This window comes from Eurypyga helias, unplaced genomic scaffold (genome assembly GCF_000690775.1).
Source record: "Eurypyga helias isolate BGI_N326 unplaced genomic scaffold, ASM69077v1 scaffold255, whole genome shotgun sequence".
Taxonomy (NCBI): domain Eukaryota; kingdom Metazoa; phylum Chordata; class Aves; order Eurypygiformes; family Eurypygidae; genus Eurypyga; species Eurypyga helias.
Window position 1 is genome coordinate 22,578 of NW_010250594.1, and position 6,344 is coordinate 28,921.

Below are 6,344 nucleotides of genomic sequence, written 5' to 3' on the forward strand. Positions count from 1 at the left end.
AGCGCGTGTTCAGAGGGAGCGTACCTGGGCCCTGGGTTTGTAACGCAGGCACCAGGGCGGGACCGGCCCCCCCTCACCGCCCGGTGCCAAGGTCCCACGCCAGCATCCCGCCGGCCAAGGATCTGGGCCCTGCCATTTCTGCTCGTCAGCATTCCCGCGGTGCAGCCACGGCAGCGTCAACCAGCGAGTCGCGCTCGCTGCCAACAACACTTCCAATGCATACCCACTGTGTGGTGAGGGAAAGGGCACCGGAGCTTTGACCGCTCGAAAAAGAGACGAATGAAAAAGAAACAACCTTGGATGAAGCCTCCATAAAATCCTCAGTGGAAGACTTGAGTCCTTTCAGCTAACGACAAGAAAAAAACCTACAGAGACCTCAGAGACTGTTACTGTATAAATACTACCTGTTGGCTGAATGCACTTCATTGTAACGCAACTGGGGCCCTTTTCTGAGCGCCCGGGGGTCACTCGGGCAGGGATAGTATTTCCGCCCCGCGTGCCTGTGGGGAGCCGAAGTGGGGTTACCTCCGGGGCAGGGACAGCAGCAGCCCGAACCCCCACCTGCTCTGCCCTGCCACCACCTGCTCTGCCCTGCCACCAGCTCCCAGCTGTCCAGCTCCATCTTTGGACAAGAGAAGGACCCTCTCCTCAAAAACTGCTTCAGGATCCTCTCCTTTTGGCTTCTGAAAAACGCCGGCCTCGCCATCGGTCAAGGCCATCGCTGGAATCGTGCTCTGTGTGACTGACTGCTCCCTGCCGGCTCCGAAAGCAGAGAAGGGGGAGAGGGGGGCAGCGGCAGGTGCTGGGAGGCCGCGACGCGCCGCCTTGGGTACCACTCTGCCGCTAGCGCTGGGCCAGCATCCCTTGTTAGAAGCACTTCGTGCTCAGGGTTATACTCTTTGGGTTTTGTCTGGAACAGGAAGTGCAGAAAAACCGTGGAACAGCATGCCAGGGAGAGGGGAAAACATGACCGAAAGGCTTCGGGTGGGAGCTAAGCAGGCCGGCACGGCCGAGGTCTCCCTCAAAACCAGCCTTGCCCCGCAGGCTGCTGGGGGCTCCCTCGGCGTGGGTGGGAGAGACTTAAAGCCAAAATACAGCGGGAGAGCGAGACTCTGGTTTTGCACGGCAGCCGCCCCTCGAAGCGCCCGGCAGCGGCACGCCAGCACTGCCGCTCCAAGGTACGGACTGTCGGCACAGGAATAAGCAGTGTGAAGCGTGACTCCGTTCCCCAGAAATGGGACCCATGTAATACGAACAGGAAATTCAGCACAGTTGTTCTTTAAGAGCCTTTTAAGTAATAATTCCTCCTGGCCAAAGCCGATACAAATCAGATCATCTAGACATGACATTTTCTATATACAAAAAACACGTAACTTTCAACCCTCCTCTGCTTTTGTATTTAAAATTTTTTTTTTTTTTTACAAACAAGGTATGAAACTCACTGTTCAAACAGAGCCGTCTCTTTTTCAAACACTGAATGAATCATTCCAACATTCATTTTTCTTTTGTGCAATTTTTTAAAACATTACCTGTACTCCTCAATGTGAGTGCTTCAAAAAAAGCTTCTATTTTTAATAAGCCTCTCAAATTAGGTTTACATCAAAAAATATTCCCACAAGGTATAGTGCTACAAGAAAAGATCCTATCAGTAAAGGTAACACATCTGAAGCGAGGTCAACTATGTAAAAGAAACTGAACTCTGGAGTAGAGGTGTGCAACGCGTTTGGAATTTTCCTCTCGAGACGAAGCAACGCTGTCCGCAGGACAGGGAATCCAGCGGACACGTAGGCAATTCGCGTACAAAAACCCCTCACACGTGTTTATTCGTGTGCAGACAGACACTTCTGTCTGGGGGTGTGTGCACGTCTGCGGAGCTGCATCAACCAATTCTCATCTTGCTACGCACGTCGGGATTTGGGGCGGGGGGCTTGGATACACCAGAGGGAAGGAAAGCACTGCCTGCACTCTGGGCATCGGTCCGTCCCCTTGCTTTGCCATCAGCACTGGCCAGAGCGGACTCTGCTGTTACCTGTGACGATGGGGAGGGAAACGGCAATTATTTGTATGAGGGCACCTCCCCTTTTGCCATTTGTCAAGTTCCTGGGACAGCAGAAGTGTTTCAACAGGACAAATCCCCCCACTGCCCAACCGGGGCTTCCGCCCTGGGGAACCTGGGCGAACCCCGAGGTTTTTCCAGCCGCCTGATGGAGGTCAGGACCCGGCCCCAACCAACAAGCCTCAATTTCACAAAGATTTATACAGGTGCTTCCCGGCGAGCTCCGGAGCAGCCAGGCTGCCTTTGCCGGCTGGCCCGGGCCTCCCATTAGCACGTGTATAAGTGTTTGCAGAACCGGGACGCGCAGAGCGCCATGCCAAGAGCCCCCCTCTTTGAAATAACACTGTTAGTGTTTCAAGATATTGAGGATTCGCTCTCCTTGATCCAGGCTTTTTTAATTCTTGTTTTAGCAGTTGAAGTATTAACAGAATTTCTCCATTTCCTTTTTACTATTGGCAACACACTCTGAAGTAAAATAAATCTCTGCAGAGAGTGAATTTCATGACAACCGACAGCCACAGCTCGCGCTGAGCCTGCTGCTTCTTCACTGCGATCTAAGCGAGATCTTAAACCGTGAGAGGCAGGAAATCCAAACTTGTCCGTGACATTGTACATCCCTACTCCGGAGCAGTAAAAGTGCTGCTTCTGGTCACATCAGTGTACCACACATATGCCAGCCCCATCCCTGAGTAAAAGGTGTGAAAGGTTTCTAAATGTTCCTTGATTTAAGGGAAACGAGAGTAGTGATGTCACTTCCCCACGCCGAGAAAATGACGGAACGACAGATCGAACGAAGCGACAGTGGGACGCGGGAATTAAACTACAAAACAGGAACGTGTGTGTGTGTCCACCTCCTCCTCCCAAGGTCTGCATCTTCGCGGGAAAGCGAGCACAGGGGTATGAAATGGTAAAACAGGTCACCAGCGACTCCGATTTGGGTCTCGACCAGAGGACTCGAGGTAAGTGACATCAAACTCAAATTTCCCGTGATGTGGCCCAGACAAACTGAAACAATGCCTAAGTTGAACACTATAAGGAACAGTCATTTTATATATATAGATATATAGATAGATTAGATAGATAGACAGATAGATAGATTTTATTTTTATTTTTTTTAGAAATCCCTATAAAGAGGTTCTTGTTTTATTTTTCTTCGCCCTGACTAATTTCTCGGTGATTGTATGCGTTTCGTTGTAAACTAAACAGGCCTGCTACAGAAGAAAGGAAAAAAAAAGACAACTACTGTCAGTTACTATTGCAAAGCGGATGCCGCTCAAGGAGCGGTGGCGAAACCTCCTCCGTCGGCTTCGCCTCAGCATCTCCGCTGCCGGCGAGTGGTAACGCGCCACGTGCCGGGGGACCGACGGTGCTTCCCCAGGCACGGGGACTCGCGGCAAGGGATGCTGGGTGCTGGGGGTGGAGAGGAAAAGCCCCCCCATTGCAAAGGACTTGGTCCCGGAGGCGGGGGGGATTTTTCTCTCCTTGGTTGGAGTCGGGTCTCGCCTGTGTGCCCTCCACCTGGACGGCACGCGGACATTAATACATCTTTTTTTTCTTCTTTTTTTTTTTTTTTTTTGTCCTTCCTGGATCTTTTTTAACATCAAAGACAAAAAAAGGTTGGTGTTTCCCGGGGGAAGGGTCGCTTGACCCTTAGTACGTGAGGTTGGGTTATTTTTTGGAGGGGGAGGACAGGAAGGGAGGTACTAACAGGGAGGAAAAAATAAAGGTAGAAAGAAAGAAACTATTCGAAACAGAACAAAACCAGGGGAAATCAGAAGTGGGTATGAGATCTAGCTAACACCGCACGGGTGAGTCTAAGTTGGCACATAAAGTATTGCACATCCTACACAAGCCAAAGCATGGAAAGGGACAGTTGTTTGGAAAGAACCAGTTATTTCAGAATTCCTCGGTCTGAAATACAAGCACAGAACTAATACATTCCTATTGCTCCAAACGTCTTTTTTTTTATTATTATTATTTTTCTTTTTTAGTGTTAGTTGAATAGATCCAGTCAGTTTAACAGCCCCTGCTTCCTTATTAACCACAAATGTGTACGCGCATGGTTTTGCTTGAGATTTGTTTGTTTGTTTTTTTTTCTCCCGAGTACGCGTGAAGCACGGAAATAGTGGTATGACCGTGAACTAAAATCTGTAATTCTTTCTGTTATTCCTTTACCATCGAAGCTTAAAAACAAAACAGGAAACAAAACGAAAAACAATAAATTGCAAGTGCCCTGAGCAGAGTATATGGAAGATTAAGCAACTTCTCTGAGCAGAAATATTAACAAACAAGCACTAACTAAGCAGTGTGACTGTGAGAAGAAACCCACTCAGCTATTCGGTAGCCCGCCGAGAGGTTAATAAAATTCAAGGAAATTCAAGAAAAGTTTCAAGCTATTTTAAACACATTTCAACTTTTTGGTGCACCCCAGAATATGGTATAAAAAACAATTAGTTCTGGTGTGAGCTAAATTTCAAGTAACAAATAACATAGTCAAAGCTGGGGTTTGGGGTTAACATGCCTTCTCTTAAATAAAAGCACTGTGTTTTAGGGGAGAGGGAGAACAGGACTTCAAATAAATTTGTTCACTTTCGGTTGCGGCGTTGCTAACGACGGACTTTTATTTCCTCTCCTCCCTATCAGTACAGCTTCTTCAAAACTACCTGAAGGATGCGAACTCACCAACCAAAACCGACGACGCGAACGCTGGCTCACGCGGGGCCCAAGCGCAATCCCACTGGGATCAACGGGATCTTTCTAGTGGCAGCAACAGGCGTTAGTGCTCGGCCCCGAAGTACTTCATACTCGCACCTCCCCGAGGCTCGTGCGGGAGGCTGGGTGCACAGCACCTCAAAGGATCCGGCCCTACCCGAGGAAAGAAAAGACTGAATGGTGTGAATCCCGCCTCCATCCTACTTGGTTTGTACCAAACTCTTGAAATCTCGCCTTTCCAATGGAAAACAATGCAATTAAAATAACAAATAATAATAATAATAATAAAATAACAATCGGTTTGTTTTCAAAACAAACAGAACACCTTGCTTACGTACAGAAATGTTTCCGGTGGAAAACGCTCAGCAAGTCTGAAGGAAAATTCTCAGAGCTGTCCTGGTAGGACCCGGTTCTGGGTGGCAGATACGGCAGAAAGACAAAAAATGAACTCTGGAAGGAACGTAACCCTATGAAATGGCCTAGAGCGTAGGCAAGTTAGTGAGTAATTGCTACATTTGTTTATGCTCTTTCAGACCCTCCCCCCCCCAGCCCCCAACATTATTAGGTAAAAACTGCAGGAATACCACACAAATGATAAACTCAAGATGTGCAAATTGCAAGATTCTTTAAAGTCCATCTTTTTCAAAAACACTGGACAATGATTTTTTCTTCCTCTTTCCTTTCTCTTTTTTTTTTTTTTTTTTATTATCTGTCAGCTCACGTATGCCTTTAACTCTTTCTCAAGCATTAAAGTTTAAAAAGTGCCTCCTATTAAGTAGTCCTCTGTGGACAATGACTGTCACATACTAGTTCAATAATTCACATTCATCCCTTTGAAACCACATTGAAACTTTCAGCATCTTGCCTGTGAGAAAACTTTACACAGGTGCATGTAGTTACAGTGTTGAAGAGATTCGTTCGTTCGTTCGTTTGTTGTTGCTTTCTGAGCAGATTAAAGTGAGATACAGTACGTACTGAGTGTTAGACCAGGATGCTCAGCAATAAAGTGTGAACAGCATTTTAAGTGCTTAAAGACATTCTAGGTTCATCTTCAACAGCGGATTCCTGTGTCACACTGAAATTTGAAAAAAGTGGCACCAGTTGTCCATAATCATGAACTGGAAACAGTACTAGAGTTAAAGACAAGGATTTGCAACCGAACTGCGAACAATGGCTGCCTGTGATCTCAAAGGGGCAGTATGCGCCTACCTCGTGGAAGCAAATGTCGATGGTGTGACCCGGTCGATTTGTCTAACACTGCACAGAAACAGGAGCCAGCCTGAGCCAGGCGCATCCGCAGAGCCGGAAAAAACACACATCCCCGCACCCCCATGACGCACCCACGCACCCCCCCACCCACCCCACCGCCGTGAAGGAAAACCTTGCAGGGCGACCGGTGCAAGGGTCCGTACAGCCTCCCCGTCTCCTGACTCCGGGCAATGGAACTGCACTAGCAAGCAGAAAGGAAACGTTGGTGTAGCAGTTGCTTTTGGAATAGAAATCAGTGCAGTCAGACCCCATGGGGGAAAAAAATATATATATACATATACACACAGACAAATATATATATATATAT